The 25,270-nt window shown below is 38.4% G+C and overlaps 1 protein-coding gene across 4 annotated transcripts in view; it reads right to left on the bottom strand.

Moving 5' to 3' along the window:
* The window catches only part of PIK3C2G (phosphatidylinositol-4-phosphate 3-kinase catalytic subunit type 2 gamma), a 287,641-nt gene that overhangs the window by 205,346 nt on the left and 57,025 nt on the right, over positions 1 to 25,270 (bottom strand). For 2 of the 4 annotated variants that reach the window (XM_048955085.1, XM_048955110.1), the window contains exon 3: positions 2,176 to 2,243. The gene's annotated coding sequence lies outside the window, so the exon portion shown is untranslated. Of the gene's footprint in view, positions 1 to 455; positions 521 to 2,175; positions 2,244 to 2,356; positions 2,471 to 25,270 lie in introns of those variants that run through there. The other 2 variants (XM_048955102.1, XM_048955092.1) reach the window with 2 other exon arrangements.

Here is a 25,270-nt window from a genome sequence, read left to right as displayed (position 1 = left end):
CTTTTTGTTTGTTTGTTTGTTTGTTTTTTAAAAAAAGGTTATGTTTCAGGGCTCATTTTCTTTCCTCTATGGTTTCTGAAATTGCATTTTGGAGAGTTCCACAATTTTTCTGTGCAGTATGAAGACTTCCTTTTCTTTGAAATGACAATTCATATTTTCACATAATTGCATACTTCTGGGATTTGGGGCTTTAAAGACAAATCCCAACAAATTATGTAAAATATTCACTACAAACCAAGGGAGCCAACAGCATGACACAATGCTTTCAACACTGTCAGCCATCTTACCATACCGGAATACTTCCCTTATTTCTGCATGCACATGCATTCTACTATAAAAGGTTTGTGCACTGTAGGCTCTATTTTCTCTCTCTCTTTTTTTTTTTTTTCTGGAACCCAGAAGTGCAATGCTGGTTCAGTTGCTAAGCAGTAAGAATATATGTTGCAACCTCTTACCTGAAACACAGTTTGTTAGAAGAATATACAGCCTCCTATTTCTTCCTGTTCACAGACACTTTCAGATGACCTATGTGCTTTCAGCACCAAGGGGGTGTAACTTATTTGTCAGACGCTTCCCTTCCCGTTTAACCGGTTTACTGAGGTAATGATTCTTTCCCATGGTTTCCTTCAGGGAAATTTCGAAGAGTAGCAATAATAAAAGGTAGCAAACACCTTATCTGTTGTTTCTTTCATTACTTAAGAACCATACTTTTTTTTTTTTCTTCTTTTTTTTTTTTTCCTTCTTCAAACACTGTGGTAGATGATCTCACACTTACAGAGCATGTATCAAACATGCTTGAAATAAAAAGACAACTTCTCCATGGGAAAGGCTGCAATTACACCAGGATTTAGAACTTTTACTCCACACCATCTTCATGTAGCTTCTTTCTGCCACTGGTGGTGGGAACTCTGAAAGGAACTCTTTGCTCACAGGAGAAATGGAAGGTAGAAATATTGCTTGGCAGAGAGGTCCTCTGCCTTTGGCTCCTCAATCTGCAGAGTTGGGGCAGTCTTAAGCGGGAAGAACCTTTCTTACACTGGGGTATTTTTCAAGGATCAATAAAGCCTTTGCACCTTTGAAAAGGGCCTGAAGAACTGGAATACAATTGAAGAACTGAAGAACTGAAATACAACACCAGTTGCTAACTTATTCCTAGACCTCAAGTTTGCCAGGTCTCTCCCATAAAAGGGAGCAGCAGAGGCAGCTCCAGACACAACATGGAAGGAAATCCCTCTGGGCTCATCTGCTTCCAAACTTCGTACCATCACTTAAAAAGGAATAAGTTAACCAACCAAGGTGGCTACTCAGAATTCACCCAAAATCCCAATCCTGGTCTACTCCAAGGTTATTAAAAGCAGAGAAATATCCTTAAAGAAAGCAAGCTAGTATAATCAAAATTTTTTCAGTTATAAAAGGCTGTACAGTAAGACTGAACAGAACTGGATAAAGCATTTAAAGTTAATAATTAATTAGAGATATCTTATATCTGATAAGCTGAATGAATAATAATTTGATAAAGCATTACTGGGAAAACTGCACTTCAAAGCACCGTGAAAGCTGTCAGTGGCGTCACTGTGATTTAAAAGCAGTTTGTCAAGGACAAAAGTTATTAAGTTATTTCAGTTGGTGAAAGGTGATGTTTTCCTTCTCATATATACTCCAACCCTTTAAAAATGCTAACTTGCCCACAGTCCGTTTGGTGGCATTTATACTGCACTGTAGACATTACGATGATTTCTGTGAAGTGATCCTGAGAGCAGATCACGCCAATTTTAGGGGATGCTATTTCTTAATATATGGCATCATGACTGTGTGATATTGCTTCATCTTGCAGAGACTGAATGTCCTAAAAGGAGGAGGATACAGAAAACAGAAGAAACATGCACAGGAAGAGCCTGTGTTCCCAAGCAAACACAGAAAGTATGTGCAACATGAACTGAGCTGGGACATGTCCTCTCCCTACAGTGATTTCCATGAGAGAGTTATGAAGATTTTTCTTGGGAAACCCTGAACTTTTTCACAATTATTTACTTTCTGTTTCCCAACAAAGTAATAGGTGGGAAATTGCTGAGTAACTTTCTACTCTAATTACCTCTAGAACTATGGAGAATTATCTCCTCCCCTTTTGCTGGCATGTGGGAAAATCTATATAGACAAAGAAAAGTGGAAACTCACTGGGATGCTGCCTTCTGTTCTGTTAGACACTCTTGCTGCTCCACCAACTGGCAGGAACCCACACCTCACTAAAATTAAAGACAAAACATGTTTTATTAGCCATATATGAGCTTACATGTATGACTTTTGTCTGATAAAAAGCTGCAAGTAAAGAGCTGGCGAAGTAGTTGCTCTTACACACCCCAAGATGTACAGCATCGTCAGCAGGTCGTTGCTTTAAGTCTTGCTTCATCCTGAGTTTGGAGCTTTCCAAAACCACACCCTTGCATTTGAAACCTTGAGGCTTTGCATTTAGCAGGCTTGTAAAGAAAATGCAGCAAAGTGTTTCAGCAATCTGGGACCAGAAGCCTGGCTAAACACCCAGCCAGTGAGGACACTGTTCCATTTCCTCACAGATCCAACCACCCCTGTTACTATTCTCCAGTGCCACCTACTGTCATCTTCCCAGAACTGTGGAGCAAGGAACAGAAATCATCGTGTCAAGCACAGTGACAATTAAGCTTTATGTCTGGCTGCAGGGGATGTCATCATGTCTATCATTGTCTCTGATAAATATTACCCCTGTCAGAAAGCCGCCCTATATGAGGAAGATTCATGGTTCTTGAGACCCTGCCTGCAGATGATGCGATGCTACTTCTCTTAGATCAGTTTTCCTGCTGCAATCAAAGTGATGACAACAGATCAACAAAGCTGCATATAGTTTTTCCACACGTTAGTGACAACAATAACAACAACAACAAAGTAAACAATGCTGAGATTTTATTTTGTTTAAGCAGCAGAGGAGAAAGAATTCTAGTAACAAATAGATGTGGTTAAGATCTGGTTTGCTGCACTACCTGCCCTTATTTTTTTTCTTACTTTCAAGATTTGCACAGTGAGTACTGTACATCACACAGCTAGTAAAACCCAGCAGAGTAGATGCTGCTGGGCAAGAAGAATAAATGTCTGAACAAACATGACAGTGTTTGAATCATTTTGATATGACTCATCTATTAAGAGAACTTATGTTATAAAGGGCAAAAAGGACTTGCCAATTTGGAAAACACTCCTCATCCTCTATTTATTCACACGGAATGAATCAAGGAAACTGACAGAGTAAGAGAGATAAGGAAGCAAAGTTTCATTTTTCCGTGAGAAAGAGATAGATTATGTTATACATATATTTTTTATACAGAATACATTTTTTAAAGCTCTGCTGACTCTTACATGTAATATACAAAGTTACTAGGTTACCAACACCCTGCCACCACTTGAAATACCCTATTGTGAAAGACCTACCTCCCCAGTCTGAATATATGGAATGCAAAGCTAACCATGACTAAATGTAGACTATGGATTTTAATCTCTCCTTTCATGTGAACATCTTCTGTGCTTTGATCCTGTAAAAGGAACAGCACATTTTACCAGAGTTATTTCTGGGAGCAACAGTGACTCCAGCTTCAAAAATCAAATTGCTGAAAAAATTGAGTGCTGAAATGGAGATCAATCTCATCTCAGCTATCTTAGAATACAGCTAAAATAAGACACGTAGGCAGATTTTTATATATCCTACATCTATGCATACACGCATACACACTGTATACATATACATTTATGTATGCATGCATGCATATATAAAAATATGTGTAAGCATATATATATTATATATGTGCTTATACAAATATAGATATATATTAGGCATTTGTATATAGTGCATACGTACATAAAAGAGTGTAATAAACACTAAATAACCCAGCTAAAATGTTTCAAAGGACAAGGAAAGCCAAGAGTTTCAGGCGAGAGAGCCTAACTTCCCAAAGTTGAATTCCTAAAGCCAAAGCCTTCTTTCATACTACTTTTAAAATTTTGCTTCCATTTCCCTTACCTTCTTTGATTTTTACCTCTTCTTTTTGCCTTCCCAGTCCAGCGTGCCTGCTCAATGGCTTTCTGTTAAACTCAGCTTTGTCATTCCAATATACTCAACAAAGTTGGTTGACCTTCCAGAAATTGTTCATATCATACACTGTACAAATATAAAAACAGAGTCTTGTGATACTAGCATGCTGTTAAAGCAAGCTCCCTACATTCTACAGAAGGCTTTCTCCTATGGAAAATTTAGCAAGTTGGTTCAAAACCTTTTCTAAGATTCCCTCTCTCATTGCAATCCACAGTGCATGGGCATCTGGGGGATTTCTGGAGCAGAAGAACCCTAGAGAGAACAGAAATCGGCTCCAAAGCACAGAGCTCAGCCACTCTGGTGAATGTGAGCCAGGGTGACAGAGCCAGGGTGACAGAGCCAGGGTGACAGAGCCAGGGTGACTTTGCTATTGTAGCCTGGCAGAATGATCCTACATGGCCTCAGGGAAAAGTATTATGACTGCCTTGAAGAGAATGTAAATCAAGCATGACTTTAAATTCAGCTCGTGAGATGTGAGGGGGAAGTTTTTCACTGAGAAGGTGCTGAGGTGCTGACACAGGCTGCCCAGGGAAGCTGTGGTTGCCCTGTCCCTGGAAGTGTTCAAGGCCAGGTTGGATTGGGCCCTGGGCAGCCTAATCTAGTGCCTGATTTAGTGGTTGGCAACCTTGCCTGTGGCATGGGGGTTGGAACTAGATGATATTTGAGGTCCCTTCCAATCGAAGCCATTCAGTGATTCTATGATTCTATGAAAATAGGGATGAGGAACTGGTAATAAAGACCCATTTGTACCCCTTCTATTCATGATGTCAAAAGTATCTTCAGGTCAACCAGTGAAATTATAAAACATAGTACTATAAACCAGTATGTTATAAGCTAGTATACACAGAAAAAGCTAGTATAACAGCTAAAGGTTACATGCTCTATAGTCTTTGTCAAAGAAAACAAGTAATTGTTTAAATATAAAACTACACATATCTAAGATCAAAACAATATCTTACCTACACAGTATTAACCTTGTTTCAATTTGCATTTCTGAGAGGATGCTTTTAGAATCCTAGAATGGTTTGGGTTGGAAGAGACCTTTGAGATCATCTAGTTCCAATACCTCTGCTATAGGCAGGGACACCTCCCACTAGACCAGGTTCTTCGAAGCCCCAACCAGCCTGGCTCCTCCAAGGAGAGGTCACCCACGACCTCACTAGGCAACCTGTTCCAATGTCTCACCACCCTCACAGCACAGAATTTCTTCTTAATATTTAGTCTAAATCTGCTCTCTTCCAGTTTAAAACAATTTCCCCTTGTCCTGTTGCTACATGTTCTCATAAAACGTCCCTCCCCAGCTTTTCTGTATGTCCTCCTTGGGTACTGGAAGGCTGCTATAAGGTCCCGCTGGAGCCTTTTCTTCTCCAGTCTGAAGAGCCTCAACTCTCTCAGCTTGTCCTCGTAAGGGAGGTAGTCCTGCCCTCTGATCATCTTTGTGGCCCTCCTCTAGACCCACTCCAACATCGCGGTGTACTTCTTTTGTTGGGACTCCCAGAACTGGATGCAGTACTCCAGGTGGGGTCGCATCAGAGCAGAGTAGAAGGGCAGAATCACCTCCCTCAACTTGCTGGTCACATTTCTCTTGATGTAACCCAGGACATGGCCAGCCTTCTAGGCTGCAGGTGCACACTGCCAACTCTTGTTGAGTCTTTCATCAAATGACACCCCAAATCCTTCTCCTCAGAGCTGCTTTCAAGCCATTCTCTGCCCAGCCTCTAATCTGTGCTTGGAATTGCCCCGACCCAAGCACAGGACTTTGCACTTGGCCTTGTTGAACTTCATAAGGTTGGCATGGGCCCACTTCTCAAGTATGTCCAGGTCTCTGGATGTCATCCCTTGCCTCTAGCATGTCAACTACACCACACAGGTTGGCATCATCTGCGAACTTCCTGAGGGTGCACTCAATCCCACTGTCCATGTCACCTACAAAGATGTTAAATAATAGCGGTCCCAGCACTGATCCCCGAGGAATGCCATTCATCACCAGTCTCCACTTGGACATTGAGCCATTAACCACAACTCTCTGAATGCAACCACCCAGCCAATTCCTTATACAGGGAGTGATCTATTCATCAAATTCATTTGTCTCTAATTTGGTGACCAGATATCTGTGTCAAAAACATTGCACAAGTCCAGGCAGATGCCACCAGTTGCTCTTCCTTTATCCACTGATTCTGTAACTCCACCATAAAGGGCACCAAATTTGTCAGGCACAATTTGCCTTGGTGAAGGCATGTTGGTTACCACCAATCCCCTCATCTTTATTTTCCATGTGCCTTAGTAGGGCCTTCAGGAGGATCTCCTCCATGATCTTGCCAGACACAGAGATGAGACTGACTGGCCTGTAGTTATTTTCCTTTCTTGAAAATGAGGATTATGTTTCCCCTTTTCTGATCAGTGGAGACTTCACCAGCCTGCCATGACCTTTCAAATATGATAGGTCATATAATATGACCTATCATCCACCAGTTCCCTCAGAACCCATGGGTGGATCTCATCAGAACCTACGGACTTGTGCACCTTCAGGTTCTTTAGATGGTCTTGAACTTGATCTTCACTTACAGTGGACAGATCTTCCTTCTCCCAGTTCTTACCTTTGCTTTCTGCAGCTTGGGCGGTGCAGCTAGAGCCCTTTCCAATGAAGACTATGACAAGAAGTCACCGAGTACTTTAGTTTTCTCTGTGACCTTTGCGACCAGGTCTCCAGTTTCCTTCTGTAGAGGGTCCACATATCTCTGTTAGCAACAGTGCACACATTGCAGTCCTATGTGTATCTTAAATAATGTAGTATTTCTGAATTTTCATTAGAGTTCTTACACAGGGGTAGCTTCTTGCATTTTTCTTTCTATTTTAATTTTACTTTCATAATTGCTCACAGTATGACTGAAACGCTTGCTTTGAAAAAAAAACCCACAAACAAAACATATGGTTTTCACAAAAAAGTTGTCAGAGGCTATATACATAGTTTTTAAACCAATTGAACAGCATTCCTTGTATGCAATTCGAGATATAAAGCATCTGCTTAGATAGCTAATTTGGCTGCATACTTAGGTTGCCTATGCATGCCAACAAAGCATTCATTATTGTTTTCATTACAACTTTACCTGCAGCATGGAAACCAACAATAATTTACTTGAGTTTCTGCATAAATAATGCAAAAGTTCTGCTTACCTGCAATAATACATATTTTGGCAAAGTGCTATGTGAAATTAAGCTCACAGCAGCCCTCCACCACAAGTGGGGAGGCCCTTAAATTAGTGGCTGGCACAGATATATTCTCAGTGCAGATAATCCAGCTTCTTTCACCTATCACAGCAAAGTACCTTCCTCATCAACGTTACCCGGGCAGATTATTTTACAAAGCAGCTGCTGTCTGCTATGTCAGGTTCATAGCCTGTTCATACTTTTGCTAATGCTGCTACTGTATTTATGAAGCAGGGGACCTGTATAATTGAGCAGGTCAGGTGTGTCCACTGGGGCTGGGTGCCAAATTTACAATGCAGAAACTCTGCAGCTATAAACTTGCACCTTACTTGATGACACCAAAGGTACTCACCCCTTGGGAGACACTCCTTAAGGGTAAAGAGGTCCAGGAACCCTGGATGCTCCTCAAGATGGAAATCTTAAAGGCGCAAGAACAGGCTGTCCCTGAGTACCATAAGGTGAGCTGTAGGGGTAGATGACCAGTGTGGATGAGCCGGGAACTACTGTTGAGACTCAGGGAGAAAAAGAGAGTCTACGTCCTCTGGAAGAAGAAATAGGCTATTTGGGGAGATTACAAGGAAGTAGCTAAGGTATGCAGGGAAGTTAGGAAGGCAAAAGCCCAACTTGAACTCAGATTGGCCACTGCAGTAAAAGACAATAAAAAATCCTTTTATAAATATATCAACGGCAAAAGAAGAACCAAGGATACTTTTCATCCTATACTTGATGCAGCAGGGAATGTGGCCACTGAGGATAAGGAGAAGGCTGAGGTCCTCAATGCCTTCTTTACATCTGCCTTTAATAGCCAGACCAGTTATCATAGAATCATAGAATCACAAGGTTGGAAACAACCTATAAGATCATCTAGTCCAACCGTCTCCTCATCACCATTGCCACCACAAGCACTAAACCATGTCACGCAGCACGTCATCCAGACGACTCCTGAACACTGCCAGGGACGGCGACTCCACCACCTCTCTGGGCAGCCATTCCAGTGCCTGACCACTCTCTGAGAGAAATAGTTCTTCCTTATGTCTAATCTAAACCTCCTCTGATACAACTTGCGGCCATTGCCCCGTGTCCTGTTTGCTGCCTGGGAGAAGAAGCCAAATCCCTCTTCAGTACCACCTCCCTTCAGGAGGTTGTAGAGTGCAATGAGGTCTCCCCTGAGCCTCCTCTTCTCTAGACTGAACAATCCCAGCTCCCTCAGCCGCTCCTCATAAGACTTGTGCTCCAGACCCCTCACCAGTTTTGTTGCCCTTCTCTGGACACGCTCCAGGACCTCAACATCTTTCCTGTAGTGAGGAGCCCAAAACTGAACACTGTACTTGAGGTACGGCCTCACCAGTGCTGAGTAGAGGGGGATGATCACCTCCCTGCTCCTGCTGGCCACACTATTTCTAATGCAGGCCAGGATGCCATTGGCCCTCTTGGCCACCTGGGCACACTGTCTGCTCATGTTCAGCCAAGTATCAACCAACACCCCCAGGTCCTTCACCGGAATTGCTGGGGGTATATTCTGAGCAGAGTCCCAGACTTCCAGATCAGGGCATAAAATACCCAGAGGATACATCAGCCTTTAATAGCTGAGGGTGGTGGCCCTCTTCCAAAGTGATGTGTCACTGAATTTACCAGATCAATCTTGTCCCAGGCATGGGAACACCAGACCAGTCATTCCTGTTCTGGTGGAGTCAATGTGGGAGCTGTTCTGATGCAAAGATCTGAGCTGGGACACCTGACTGGAAATCTGTAGTGTTCAGACCAAACATGAGCCTGGGGTGTGCCTAAAAGCAAATGAAAACAGAACTCATTGTCACTGGGCTTTTCATTAAGGCCTGGGGTTTTTTGCAGGAAGAGAGTGAGAGTCTCAGAATGTAAACTAGAGCAAGTCAGTTCCATAGCTTGGGAGGGTAAGAAGAAAAACAAGGAAATTTGAATAAATCTGATGGTCAGGTGCTGTGGTATCATCTCAGAAGACTGTACCACAGGTCTTGAGAACACATCCTAATATAAGGTACTATCTTGTACCATATAACATGCCCTTCCTTTGAGAACTAGCATCACAGTGTGTTACAATCAGCCAGGAAAAGAACTTGATACTGGAATTTGAGAATATATGCAAGGTTTATCTTGGTATTAAAATAAACCCCATCCATAAAACCCCTTGAACATCTATGCTTTTGACTGTTTCAATTAACCGTGCCATGCCTATTTCACAGCAGCAAATCTAGAAAAAAAATCCAGACAGCTTATACCAGGGCTGGAGCCCACTCCTAATACGTCGTACATATCCTTTACTGCTGCAAACTAGAAAAAAACTATCTCATTCTTCGCTTGGTTGATCTACTTTTATATCCTTGATTTAAATGCAGTTATGCAAACTTCGTGTTTGCTATCAGGCTATGAAGAAGCCTATTGTAAGTAGGATATGGTTTTCTTAGATGTAAATGCACATGCAAAATAGAAAGAGCTTTGATATTGAGATTTTTTTCCCCCGAGGTTCAAGTATTTTATCATTTTAATATTATTCCATTTTCCTGTGGCATTCAATTTTAAAACGTCTTTTGTATTAGCTCAGAGTATTATAATTCCTTCAAAATTCCTCTGGAGGGCACTATTACCATAACTATACGATTAGCTACCGATGGTTGTAATAGAGATAAACACTAAGTAGCCTTGTTGGCAGGAGGTAGAGTGTCTTTTAACCAAGACAGCTTCTTTACTGCTGCCTGGGACTTTGCTTTAGAGAACATGCGAAATCTTAGCTACATAGACAAATAAAGTTTAGAAATTATTATAGAAGTTTGGGAAAAAGTACAGACAGGTGCAGGGGTTGATAAAACAATGTCTTTGTTATCAAGTACAGGTATTTGGTGTAGTCTTCAAAGATTGCAAATGGGATATTCACTAGGTACAGGCTGAACTGTAAGACTTTGGCATTGGGAAGGGTCGAAGGAACCTATACCTCTCAGGCTCCATGTTCTCTGTGACCACTACTGTAACACTGGACCAGCAACTGCAAGGTCTCTCTAGGCATGCGCTAAAGCTGCCCTATCTCACACTGCAGGGCAAAGTGATTTACTTCCCAGGATTTAAAAAAAAAAGCCAATCTAACATAAAGAGATGGTAAGATGGGCAAGCTGTGTTTCTTAGTAGCTGCATGTTTTTCAAAACTGAGTGGGAAATCAGAAATGAACTTTGCAATTCGTTGGAAAACTTTTAAATTAAAACAACAGAATAGACTCTCACAAGGTCGGAAAACTGAAGTTGAAATTAAACGCATACATCTCATAGAGTCGCCCTCTTGTGATCATGTGAGGAACTGCACGATGATCATCTTATTTCGGGGCTCTCTGAAATTTTTAGGATAAAAAAGTGGTGACCTGCAATGCTCAGAGTTCATACTTTAAACTTTTTGCCCCCGGGAAAGATATAAGTGCATATTTTATTTTAATTCTATTACTTCCTCTTGTCTTTTCCTTTTATCAACTGCATATTTAGTTGTTTTATTTATTTCCCAGTTAAACTAGAAGTTACCTGATTAGGTACAGTATTTCCGTGAGAGATTTTACAGCAAGCAGCACACTGAGATTATAACAGCGGTGAGGACCTTGGGGTACTATGTTGAAGATAGCAGTATTTGTCAATACATACAATATACAATACATAATGTGTTTTTAATTAGGCCATCAAAAAAACAAAATACGTAAATTAGAGGGAAGGTTATATTTCAGTTATGACAGGAATAGTATTTAATTAATATTACCAAGTAAGAATTAGCACATACATACAAAACAAAAAATCTGTTAGAACAAAAAAAAAAAAATAGAGGTTTTAACTTAATTTCCTATAAAACTATGTTTAGATCTGCACTAATAATTTCATTAGTAAAAATAAGCCTTGCTCTTTTTCACTGACCTCTTACATATTTCAAACTATATTCTCTGTTCTTCATTATCACCTCATTCAATGACAGTCCCCACGTGTGCTTTATGTCAACATTTTTTCTTCCTCCTTCACTGCCACACTGAATTTTCACAGTTTCTCTTCCTGAACACTGGGTTTCAATAGCAATCGAAATATTTTGTTTCAGGAGGAGAGGTTTTTTTTAAAAAAAAAAAGAAAGAAAAAGAAAAACCAACAACAAAAAAAGACATGAACTTTTCAAATAGATGTAAGAGGGAGGAGGAAAAAAAAGATAGGTCAGATTTTGGGTACATCAACCTTGACATTGTCCTTTTAAAATACTCCCCAGGCAGTGTTAACTTTTGCAACCAGCACTCGAGCAGCCGCTCACCCTAGGGCTCAGTCAGCTTGGCAGGATGACAGAGGTCAGCATTTCACACGAATGAACAATTTCTCCAATATATAAGGCAGCCATTCAGCTTTCTCTCTCTTTTCACCTGTCCTTTAAAGTTTAAACTGAGGCTATCATAGGTACTGTGCACAATGCAATGAAAATCCCTCTTTCCATTAACCCTTTGAACCCTTATGATGAGAAGTGATATCCTCACAAGTTTAAATTGAGAGACAGAAGCTGCAGAAGGGCTCCTGTTCCCACCCCTCTTCTTTTGTCAGTTCTCCATACCAGTTTATTTTGCTTATGTACTTTCCCTCACAAGTAAAATTCCTGTTATTTTTCTAACTCAATCACTGAGTATGAGAAAATCTTGCTGTTCTGACTGTCCCAAATGTGTGCTTTAGGAGGGAATGATACTCTGACCAGATTCCCTTTCTGGATTAATTTTTGTATTTCTGCTTTGGATGTGATTGGATAAGGATAGGAAGCCATTGTGCAGAACTTGCACAATGAGGCCCAATAAATTTAATTGTGATAAAACTGTCTTTCTAGTGAATCTTCATCAAGAAGCTGGGCAATATGAACAAATGTTCATAGGCTACATGAACACAAGTCTACAGGCTATAATCAAAGACTGAACTCTTTATTCCTTGAAGTTGAAAAGCATGTACTGTGCCTGATATTAGTTTGGTGGTTTGAATAGTTATCCATCCAAATTGTCCGGGCAATTGAAGAATATATCTATGTGACTTTGGTTCGAGCTCACTACTAGAAATTTGTGAAAATGAAAGAAAATCAAAGCCTGTGCTGTACTTTTACATAGCCAGCAAATCTCTGTGCTCCCAAAATTCAAAGATTAAATCAGATTTCTTGGGGTCAGCTGGGGCTTCACTTTAATTCAATGTGCAATTTTTAAGAAGAAAAAAGTCATTCAGTAGTATTCTCTAAGCAGCTATTAGACATAAAATAACTATTTAGAAGTATTTGATTAAGATAGATTCAATAAATTAGATTCAGAAGGCTAAGAAGACAGTAAAAATGTAACATTTACTGCATTACATTCAGAAGGGTTTAGGTTGGCTACAAGAAAATTGGGTGCACTCTGGAGCCACGTTCTGATGTTTGCCATCCCAGATTTCTGCATATACAAAAATTACACAGAGGATCGGTAATGCAGTGGAAACAATTGGGAAAGTCAGAGAAATCCATGTCTCCTAAGTTCTGATTAGTTGTAAGGGCCATTATAGCCACTCCTTTTTGAATCCCAAAAAGCTTTAAGCTGGGAAAATCATGGAAGGGCTATGATATCAAGTTATGACAAGAAAGAATTAAGAAATTCGGTGTTTTTGATCATTTATCTGCTCCATCCCCAGTGATATGTAGAAGTTCAAGTAATTAAAATGTTAAGATGTGCAGGGTTAACCATCAAGCCTTCATTTTCCTTGCACAAAACACTACTTTGCCTTTTCCAGCCAAAAGACTGTGAATGGACTACAGTTGAGCATACTTTGTTAAAATGTATATACCAAATGAAGAAACATGAAATCACAGATGGTGCCTGTTTTAATTAACAAGAATGATGCTTAAGCCACCCTGATGTTGATAAGTTTGTGAAGGTACCAGAAACTGGAAAAAACTGACTTACATTGCATTTTTTTAATTTTTTATTATTATTAATTAATAATTATTATTATTACTACTACTACTCCTTACCTCATGCCAAACTATAAGCTCCAGTCACAGAATGATTGACTCATTAATGCTAGAAAAGACCACTAAGATCATTTAGTACAACCATCAGTCCATTACCACCATGCCCACTAAACATGTCCCTCAGTGCCACATCTCCATGTTTCTTGAGCACCTCCAGGAAAAATGACCCTGGGCAGATTGTTCCAAAGCCTCACCACTGTTTCAGAGAAGACATTTTTTCCTAATATGCAGCCTGAGCATCCCCTGGCACAACTTAAAGCCACTACCTCTTGCCCTATTACTGCTACCCGGGAGAAAAAGCCAACCTGTACCTTGCCACAACCTCTTTTCAGGAGTTCTAGAGAGCAGTAAGATCTCCACTGAATCTCTTCTCCAGACCGAACAATTCCAGTTTTCTCCACTGCTTCTCATAAGTCTTGTTCCAGACTCTCACCATTTTCATTGCCCTCCTCTAAACAGGCTCCAGGGCCTCAATGTCTTTCTTTTTGTGAGAGGCCCAAAACTGAACACAGTCCTCAAGATGAGGCCTCATCATACAGAGAAAAAATCACCTTCCTTGCCCTGCTGACTACACTATTTCTGATACAAGCCAGAATACCATTGGTCTTCTTGGCCACCCAGGCTCACGTTCAGTACATTTATCCCCAGTAAAGTGGGGACATTAGTCAATATTGAACTGTTAAAATTCAATTACTGTCTTTCTCAAGCCAATGGTTCAACACTTCTGTTGTATAGATAAAACATTTGGTGAAGGTGAGAGAGAGCCTCTTGCAGCTAAATAGAGCATGCTAAAAGAACTGCAAGACCCAAAGCAAGGATTCTTGCAGAAATATCTTGTGGGTTGTAATCCACCTTTCTTTTCTTTCTTTCTTTCTTTTTTTTTTTCTTCCAGGGATATTTTTAATAAAGTTTTCAGGGAAAAAAAAAAAAAAGAAGAAAAAGGGCTGGGGAGAGGGGATGAAGGTGCTTAAGGGCCCCTTGCCAGAAAGCAAAAGCTTATGATCCATCCAGATCTCTGAAGGCTGAATTTCAGCTAGAATTCTCTGGAGCTTGGCCTGAAGTGGATGTTGCTTCAGCGAATTCAATTTTCCAAGGTATTAAGAACTGAGAAAGTAAAATAGATGACAGGCACTGAGGATGGAATTGTAGCCCCTGTGCAGGTTAATGGGGCTTTTTGCCACTGATTTCAGGTAGGCTAAGATTTCAACTCTGCTTTAGGGAGCAAAGCAGAAAAGTGTTATACAATATTTAAACCTTTATCATTGTAAGCCTGAGTTTGGCAGTAAAATGTGTCTAATGATACTGACTCTGCCTTCAAAACTCTTTGAAAGGTATGGAAGAAAAGCATTGCATGGGAGTGTGGTGTTAGAATTATTCCACTACTAGATTGAAAGAAATGAAGACTTTCTAAAAATTGCTACTCTGAGGATATCAAGACTTTGAAGGAGTTAAACCTATTATGGAGAAGAAAAAATAAGATTTCTAATAAACTACAACTTTTATATTCCTTTTAAAGGGGAAGACAACTGAGAAATGCAAGCTGACAGCTTTTTTTTTACATTCTAAGCACGCTGTTTTCCTCAGCAGAGGCATAGCACCATAGAAGAAGAAAAAGTTTCATAACATAATTGGGAAGTCATGTCACTAAGACCTCCTACAGTCGAATGAACAAAAAGCCACTGGTGCTGGAGACTAACGCTCTCGGCATGCTTGTTTTCTTTCCCATGGATGGAGTTCCTGTGAGATTTGGAATAAAGTCTATATCTATCTTGTATTCTTGTTGGCTTGCCTCCCTTTTTCCTATCTGGAGAGGATTTTCACTAAACATTTGTCTCTAAAAATCTCTGAAATCTTGTCTTCAGAGATACTGCTTACTCTGTTTCTTGCCTTTCTTGCCTCTTTTTTAGGGATTTGTTTTACAAAATTCACATACACTGGTGGTCTCCAACTTCATTGCTGATTTTAAAGCATTAACGTAACACATGAAAAGAAACTATCTAAAATGTATGTAGCTTGAGGTCAATTAAAAATTTAGTGGAAGCACATTTGGCCACTTAGTAAGGAATTATCAACTGCTACAACTCATTTCGATAAAGAGAAAACCACTTCTGATATTAAAGAGGTTTTTGATCCTCAGTCTTACCCTCAGAGAGTAAAATGAAGAGAAATGTAGAAAAAAAATCTGCCTTTAATTCCAACTTGCATATAATTTCAGTGGTCTGAATATTTTACCTTGATCTTAGTGGTCTGAAAACACATTAGGATATAGACCATCTTAATACCATCAGATGTAAGGAAGAAAGGAAATTGAGAAAGAAAAATGACAAAGATGACAGGAAAGGCAGCATGGCAATGGATCAAAAAATCAGGAGCAGAGGAAAGAACAGCAAATACAGAGGGGAACAAAAGAGACAGTCATCAGAGAGGGTATTAGAGGATGGAAAAAGAAATAAGCCGAGAAAGGAAGGGAAATCTAAATCAGAAGTGCAGTGGAGGCAGAAAATATCTAAACAGAGCAGAGATGTCACAGGAAGAAAACAAAGTTGTAGAGAGAAAACTGATAAATTATGGAAATGAGATACAGAGGAGCTGAAGAAAAGGGAAAGTGAAGTTGTTGAAGCAGAGAAACAGAATAATAAAAGGGACCACTTCACCTCTAGGAATACATTCAACTCCAATCAGTAGGTGGCTTGGGACCTACATTTAGTGGACCAAATTCCTGGGGAATTAAACAAAATCTGTAGACTAGCACAGATTCTGGGCAACACAATTACAAGCTGACTTTCAGTGTGTTTAGGCTTTCACTGGACTAGCTCAGTTTCTCTTGTCTGTCTGTTTCAACGTTTATGCCAACCTTACTTTATCTCTCCAGCTGTCTCCTGCATCTTTCTCCCTTTATGCTTTTTCCCTATTCTTCACCTTGACTTAAAAGGGCAACTGTAACTACTGCTCTTTTCAGCCACAAGAAAAAGACTGAAAGATGACAGTGTATCCACAAAAACAATAGAACAATTGTAAAGAAGGAAGATCTGTCAAGAAGAAACAAGAAGGCGGTGCTGTTCACTGTTTTGTCTTTCACACTGCCAAATATGGATACTTCAAAGGCAACTTTAAACATCCTTGTCTACATGTTAAAGTACTACAAGTTGCTAAGAGGAAAATAATGTTAAAAATCTTACACGGTAAAGTATGTAAATGAATAGCCTTTGTAACCTCAACCGAAGTTGATTTTGATGGATTATTTTATTTTTTCTGTTTTTAAACAACTATTTTTCAATAGTTCTGCTCTGGCTCATATATGCTCTTTTAGCCCCTCCAAAGTTCATTATCTTTCTTCATCACCAGTTCTGCCAAACTGAGTTTCATTTCAGTGTTGAAATACTTGGCCAGAAAATAAAAGCCTCACAGCCCATAACACCAGTGCTTTTGAAAGTGGATTTGATTCTACTGTTTCAACACATCACAAAATTTGAACTGCAGCTTTTTGTGATACTTCAATTTATTCTTCCAAATTTTCAGCAGTAAGTTCTTACAAAGGAGGCTTGTTAGTGAGCCCTTCCCACTCCATTCTTTGCTGTGAAGAGAGGAAAGCAAACCAGACTTGGAGCACTAATGAAACACTTCAGGAATTAATGGTATGCATGTGAATGTGATGCTGTCAGATGTTATTCATTAGATCTCCTGATTAGCAGCCTTCTTGCTGAAAAGAGCAACAAGACCATGACACTTGCAGTTTGGGACTTTGAACTATAAGCAGTGCTATACCAATTGGTGTGCTGTAATAATGTAGTTTTATCTATCACCCTCTATTTAATATACAATAAGGCAAATATAAAGGGCTGGAGAGTAACTAATTAAGACTTATTTTCCTCCTTGTATAAAACACTGATTGTGGTGGCTCATGCTGGGACACCACACAATTTTGGTGAACCTCCCTGTTTCAGTGACATCTGTTACACATTCATGCAAATAAAATCAATATGAAAACAGCTTATAAATAAGATAAATGCTGCATCACTCACCAGGCCAAGCTCTGTAAGTGCAGAAAGGCTAGGAAAGATTTGGAATGTACATGAACTTGCACGGTTCTCATGGTGAATGCCCCTCACTGGAGATGATCACAGATTTTTAAAATCAATATTTGTTAATTTCAAGTGCTTAATCTTTCAAAATCAAAACCTTTTGTGAGAATATAAAATATGCTTTAACACTTTTCCACTAGGAAAGTTTCTAAACTCTATGGCAAGTTTTCTGATCAAAACTAGAGAAAGAACTCCAGATGGTGATCACTGAGCCAGAGTGGGAACCAACACTGTAGTTTTATTCTAGAGGACGTCAGAAAGCAAACATGAAAAACAAAGAGTGATAAAAGAAAACAAAATAGTAACACAACACAAAATGGAAACAAAACAAACTAACAAAAAGGCAGCCAAAACCAAAGCCCTACAAACATATTTCAACTTAAAAATTTTTTCGAACATTTTCACATGAAGCAAGCATTTTCTGCTCGGGTTCACTACTAACCAGAAAAGGATTGCAGCCCTCATCACTGAGCTGAGGGTTAAACAGGAGAAAACTCAGACAAGTGAAAAATTACAAGCATGATCCGTAAAATATTCTGACAGCTGGACACAAAGTAAGTCTCACAACTGAAAGTCCAAGAAAAGAGCTGCTCAAATTGTCTGATAAGGATGATTCAGTGACCAGTTTTTCCCACAAAGAAAATGGGTGTGCAGCACCACTTGTACTGATTTCTGCTTATGCTGCTGAAGCTGTCTAGCTGACCCACACATAGCCTCTGAGCTAATGCTTCTTAAAATGTAAGCTTCAAAAATATTACAGTTTTCTACTTATCACATACCAGTGAACCATCAAAGGAATGGACAAAGGAAACTGCCAAGCATGAAAACCAATCACTGCTTAAAAAAAAAAGAAAGAAAAGAAAAAAAGAAATCATCTAACTTTAAGCTGAGAAGAGTCTCAAACACTAGGACTAGCAAACTTTAAGTATAAGTGAACAAGACGGTTTGTAGCCTTTATCTATTATGTCTCTATAGTCTGATTTCTACATAAAATGAATAGGAGTAACTTCTCAGTATAGATTACATAGATATAACCTATTTTAAATATATTTTTGTCATTATCAGCAGAAAAAAATGCCATCTAGGTGGATCAATACCAACCATAGCAGTCTCCTCGCTGATGTATTTTTTTTTTCAGTCTTAAAGAATTTTCTGTTCACATATCTGCATACGTGTAATTTCAAAATTCTCACTTTGCAAGCCTTGATAAGCACACCAAGATGTGCTCCATAAGTGAAAAAATGAAGTGAAAGTGCTAGTGCAATTATGTTTTGTACATAAGTCTTTCTGATCTGCAATGATAAGTGTGCTTACACATTTAAACTACTTATAGATTAGATTTAGAATAGATTGTCTAAGTCCTGGTTAAAAAAAAAAAAAAAAAAAAGCATCTGGAAAGTGAGGATAGCAGCATTTTAAGCCCTTGGAAAAGAATTCTGCTGGGTTGTAAGAAGAAATGGCTACAGATCATTTCCATAGAAGGAAACCATTCCCAGAAATAGACTTGCAAAGGTAGAAATATTCATCAATATTTAATAAACAAACAGGGCACAAAGTTAAAGAAGGCAAATCAGAACACACTCATCCCTGAAATGAATAGTAAGGTCAACAGTTTGGACACTTTCCTAAAAGGATGCACATTTCTCAGCACTTTGCTGAATAGAGATGAGCTGGTCCCCAGTCCAGCAATCCATTACAGAGACAAAATAGCTCTTAGTATGCCCAGTAACATGCATGACAGGAGCAAGTGTTGAGCTGCAGCCAAATTCTGTCTCTAAGTGAGATAAAATCAGATCCAGGAGGCTAATAAGATAAGGATCAGTGCTCTGTGTACATCTATTCATTCATCAGAGAACCAATTTAAGCAGAGGAAAAATAAATGGTATATGGAAAAAATATGGGGAAGAAAAGACTTCCTTAAATATTATTTGTTTCACAGTTTTTGTAAAATTTGAGTAGTCGTTGCCATTGTCAGCAATATTTTTCTGAAGGCGTTGACTAGCATGATAAGGAAGAAACTGTGATAAAGCCAAGCTATTAACTGCCTTCCACTCAAGTCCCGTTCTACAACAAAGTGGTTTCACAATAACTGCAAGAGGCAAGTAAACAAAATAGTCTTAGTCACATATTGTATGTATCCCCATTTTTATTGTAAACTCCTTAAGGCAGAAACTCTTATTAATGCTAAATATATTAAAATTCAAATCAAATAGCAGAAAGGAAAATAAATGTCAAATTAATTTAAGTTGCAACCAACACTGTATTGGAAAACGTTGCAAATATCTCCAAGGAAAATTTGCAGTACACAGAAGAACCTAAAGAAATCGATCAACTGGGCAAAGAATAAGTTTTCAACTTGTAAATAAGGCTGTATCTTCAATTTAAAAGCATGAAATCATGCACTTAATAGGGGAAAAATAATGGCAAGGAATTCAGCCTTAGTTTTTACTTCTGGAGGAGAACAAACTTTCTGGGAGGCTCTTAGAGATTCTCAGTCCTTCACCTAATGTGACTGAAATCACAGCTGGATGTAAGACAGCATAGGGACTTTGACATTTACTTCTCATTTACCTCTTACCCTCCTATTTGTTACTCACTGACTCACAAGTCTAATCTGTCTTCCATCTGGAACATTACATATGGACACACACTAGGAAAATGGATGCTACCATATGAATGAAAGCAAGGACTTCTATGCGTATAGTGTGGGAGTTAAAGTCCTTTGCACATCCAAGAATGATCTAGAAAATCAGATTCATGAGAGAAAAACACAATGAGAGATAATTAAAAGCAGCTACTAATTTTACACTAAAACACAAAGATTCTTCTTAGAACATTACCTTGTTGAATCCTTATTAGGAAGCCACAGCCTTGATAAACTAAAAAGTCTTTGCTGTGATTCTCCTTTGTAATACACCTTTAGAACTAGTTTTTATGACCATATTTTTAAAATTAAATTAAATTTGACCATACCTGTGTTACAGTTAAGTTCTGTATATGCTTCAGGCAGGTTTTGAATACCTATTACTATCATCAGGATCTCAACACCTCTAGCTTCTATTAAGGAGATCAGCGCATATCTTATGTTACTGCTGACACTATTAAAATCAATAGACAAGCACAGTGATGATTGTAGCGTGCACACTCTCCTGCAAATAGTCAGCATGAAAACTTTGAAGTTCAGTCAACAGAAATGTTCTTAGTTATGATGCCTCACTAATTAGTTCTTTAATATAGAGAAAGCAACTTACTTACTAAAAACTAACAAATAATAACTGTATTGTCAGCAGTACAATAACGTCTTCAGTATAGCTAGAAAGAGATTTTAGGTTTTCACAGGTAGCAAGAGAAAAATTGGCCTTGGTGTCAAAAAAAAACCCAACAAAACATTTTAGGAAGAGAGTAGATTATTTCAAGCGAATTCTTATTCATGCTAAATAATAAAAAGCTACTATAAAGTTGTTCATAATGTTTTTTATTTATCTGAATTTCAGAGATTATAAAAAGGAGCCAGGCTGACAGGACAAGAGCTGAAGTGTTTTCAACCCATAAAAGAGGCTAAGTACAGATAATATATCCATACTACTGACTACATATCAATGTAACATCAGTATTGACAATACAATTCATCCCAGTGCTAGAGAGACTCTCTGTTTGGAAAGACAGTAGTTGGTAGTTGTTTTTACTATCCTTACAGTCTTTGCCATCTCTTTACTTGAAATACCATACCACACTTTGTCATCAGACAATATGAAAAGATCCAAGACTACTGACTACTGACTACTGAACTATAACACTCAGCCCAAAGAAATACCTCCTGGCATTGAAGTACTATATTATTTCCAGTATATAAGAATCAAAGTGTGAAAACCTAAAATTCATCTAAAGAATTGTCATCTAAGTCTGACTTATAGAGAGTAGACAAAGCTTCAAGAGATGGAAGCTCGACCATTGGAAATGCTCTGTGAGTGCAAATCTCTGTGCTTCAATTCATCCATTTGCTTATTCCTGGAGACTGCTGATATTGTAAAAATTTAAAATTAGAACAATACACATATACAGGGCAGAGGGTGAAAGCAAAGGGAGAAAAACCAGAGAGGGAGGGACACTTTAGGGTATAGAACATTCAGGCCAAGCTCCTTAGTAATATGTGAAAGAGGAGAAATCAAATTCTTTTGATGCAATACCACTTTCTCCTGGTGAAGAAACACTGAAGATATTTCACTAGACAGGAGTGAAGATTTTTAAGAGATGAGCCCAAATACTGGATCATGTATTCAATATTGGTCGTTGTTTATTTATAATATCGAAGAACTGAAATGCAGACATTGTTTTGTACTTATTTAAATACTATTATCTTATATGTACTTGCCAATTTTCCATTAGACATACCCCAGAAGAACATCTGGAGGTAGATCTCCTATCACTTGTGTTCTTTGTTATTTATCATTTACAATTATTTTGGTTCCTATTCACCTTCTTCAGATAAATTTGGCAGTGGTGCTTTTAGGTTTTTCCTTTTCTCTCCTCACTTACTGGACAAATCTGCACACCCAGACAAGTGAAATAGGTGATATAAAAAAATGATGATGAAGTTTAGGTTAAAACATTCACGGTCTTAAAGAAAACATTGCATAAATAGTGCATTAGCATCCATAAACACCTATACTCTGATTCCTAGATGAAAAAAAAGATGTATCAGAACATGTTTGCATAGAATATGTATTAGTGGAACTCCAGAATTACACACATCCAAAAATTACAATTATGTTTCTGATTAGGTTTCAGGCATAGCCATGTGTATAATTAACAGAAAAATGTATTGTGTTAATTAACAAAATTACAATAAGCTTCTATTTATCCTAAACAATAAAAAGACTGTTTGGTAAAGTGTACCTTTAGTGAGTAGTGCTTATAAGGAATCATTAGCCCGATACTTTAATGAAGATTAGATAAACACATTTGGGGAAAACAAATAAACAGCAAAACAGATCTGCACTGTCTCTGGCAAGATATAATACAGAAGACTACACTGACAAAGGGTCTGGTTTGGGAAGAGGATCTAACAACAGTAAACAACTAAAACACCAAGAACTCTGGACTAGTGAAAAATTCTTCTACTCTTGAGATGCTGATATTACTTTTTACTTGTATTAGTAATTCTTCTAAAGAAATAACACAGGAGTTGCAAAAAATTGAAATCAAACCAAAATCATTGTCAAATATATGCCTGTTAGTAGTATAAGAAATTTTGAGGAAAACAGTAAAGCCTTATGCCTCATTAACAGCAGATGAAACACAAAGTTCAAGTAACTCTTACATCACACCCCTAGTTTCAATTATACCCTGCCTTTCATTTTCATGCCAAACAACCTCACGTCCTACATTTTAATTTGATTCACTGTCACTTCCATTTTCTTGTGAAGACCCAGGGTCTCCATTACCAAAGCTACAGATAAATGCCCAGCCCTCCCAGCCTTCTCATTTAGACTATTATAATTCTCATTCTGAGCTCGCAATTCCTTTCCAAAGGTTGATATTTGATCCTCCAACTTTGGCACAAGATGTTCCTGTGCCTGATATTTCACGCTAATCCTTCCTCCTAATTCTCTAATCATCTCAAATGCCATCTGAGGCAGACCCTCAGAGGATAAATTCACTGCTAACATTCCTGCCTGCTTGTGAGTCATCACAAGTTAGGGACTAAGAAACTGTAATTGAAAAATGCTTCTCTGCAACTTCTTCCTCTGAAATTTTTTCCTGGCCAACAAATGATACTCAGGGGATTTATCTTCTCAATATCATCTTACACATCCAAAATAAAGGACTACTGAATAAGAAAGTTGAGGTAAAGCCTACTTAAATACAAAAAGCAAAAAAACAACAACAAAACAACAACATAAACCAACAAAAAAACCCCAAACAACTAAACAACTAGGAAACAAAGAAAAAAGCTTAGAAATTCCTAAGTAAGCTCATGTCTCAAGCTACCAGAGTCTAATTCTTACTATAGCATTCTACAGTGGAGTGTAGATGTCTCATCTGATATATGGACATCACTATGCCATATGCTGCATGAAAACATGGTGAAAAAACAGCCCCTTAAGCCTTCAAAGTCTATATAAAACTGTACAATAATGTATTTATATAGAGTTTTCCTGCTATTAATTTAGGCAATATAGTGGAAGTCATTTCTAATGCATGTCAAGCCTTTTTTTCCATTCTGTCTCTTTTGCCAGTTTGCAACGAGGCAATCCAACACTAAAGAAAGTGTAGAGATTGCATCAGAAATGATAGTCGATAAGGAGCAAAGAAGACTTGGGTTAAAACAGAGATCTCACAGTCCCATAAACAATGCTCCATCATCAAACCTCCTCGTGGATTCTGCCACTTTTGCTCAGAATGAACAAAGCTGTACTATCCAATTCAAAGCTGATTTGTATGGGACTGAACATAATAGAGTGATAAGCAGTGGTGTAAAGGCAGAAGAATCCGTCCAGCCTGTGCTGTCACACAACTGCTGCTGTTCTGAGCCTCATCTTTCTCTGTTGTCCTCAGCCTCGATATTCATTCCAACTTTTGATAAAATACCAGCATTGAGACATGAGTGATTTGTCATCTTTATACCCTGTAAACGCAGCATAAAAATAAGTTAGACTGATTGAGATTACACTGTTGAGGCAAAACAAAATAGGGATCAAATCCAAACTGACAGCTACATGAATTTTATTAGTTTGAAGAGAAAAATTTATGAAAAAACTCTAATCCAAAAACCAATAAAGCACTTTGCCAAATATGATGTTATCTGAGTCTTGTCATATTAAAAAAAGTTCTATTAAATCCCCCACTTTCAAGTTCAGCATCAAAAACACTCAGTTTAAATGATATTTCTGTCAGTTTTTTTCTTAACCTTCATGAAAAATTTACCATCTCGTGCTTAGAATTACTTGAATAATACATATCTTGTTTTAAATTCAAGTTATTACGTGCACTTGTAAAATGCTATTTGATTTGATTCTTCCTCCCACACCTTAAGCAAAATATGTGACAATTTTGTTTTCTCTTGAGTAGCATGTACATGAACTAACCCATTCCTCTGGGATTTTCAATTGCTAGCTAATCCAAAGCTATTTCTTTTAGAATTGCATGCAATGAAGTTAATGGACTCAAGAGGCTTTTTCCTTTTTTTTTTTTTTAAAGATAAAAAAAAAATAAATTTAGTGGTTTTCTTTTTCGTTAATAAAAAGGTCCACAATATATTTTGTATTTTATAAGACACAACAAATAAAATTACAGAACTCCAGCATCTTGACTAACAAGCTCCAACAATTGTAATGGTTCTGCATTTGCAAAGTGACCCACATGTACAGATCTTTGTCCTTTTTTAGTCTTTTTTCTTCTATCAGGGTTTCACACAAGTTCAATAAGATTTACCATATATTTTATAAAGGTATAAAATGTAGTCAAGTCAAAAGAAACCCTGCCAGCTACATATGCATCACTGCTACTTTTCTCCTCCCACCACCTCACTCCTCCCCTTTTTCTCTAATAGAATTGTCCTCAGAATAGAATTAATCTAATTTATGCATTTTTTTTACTTTTTAGGAAGTGATGGAGTTTTCTTCCTTATATTATAGAGATGACCATCAATTGTGACTCTAGTTCTAAACAGCAAAGTAGGTTTCATCCTTCTGATGCCCAAAATATCAGAAGGTCAAGATGACCTGGGAGGGAGAAGAGGGGAAGTCACAGAATCACAGAATCACAGAATTGTAGGGGTTGGAAGGGACCTCCAGAGATCATCGAGTCCAACCCCCCCACCAAAACAGGTTCCCTACACCAAGTCGCACAGGTAGG

This window comes from Lagopus muta, chromosome 1, assembly GCF_023343835.1.
Source record: "Lagopus muta isolate bLagMut1 chromosome 1, bLagMut1 primary, whole genome shotgun sequence".
NCBI lineage: Eukaryota > Metazoa > Chordata > Aves > Galliformes > Phasianidae > Lagopus > Lagopus muta.
This window is presented reverse-complemented; position numbering and strand designations above follow the sequence as displayed.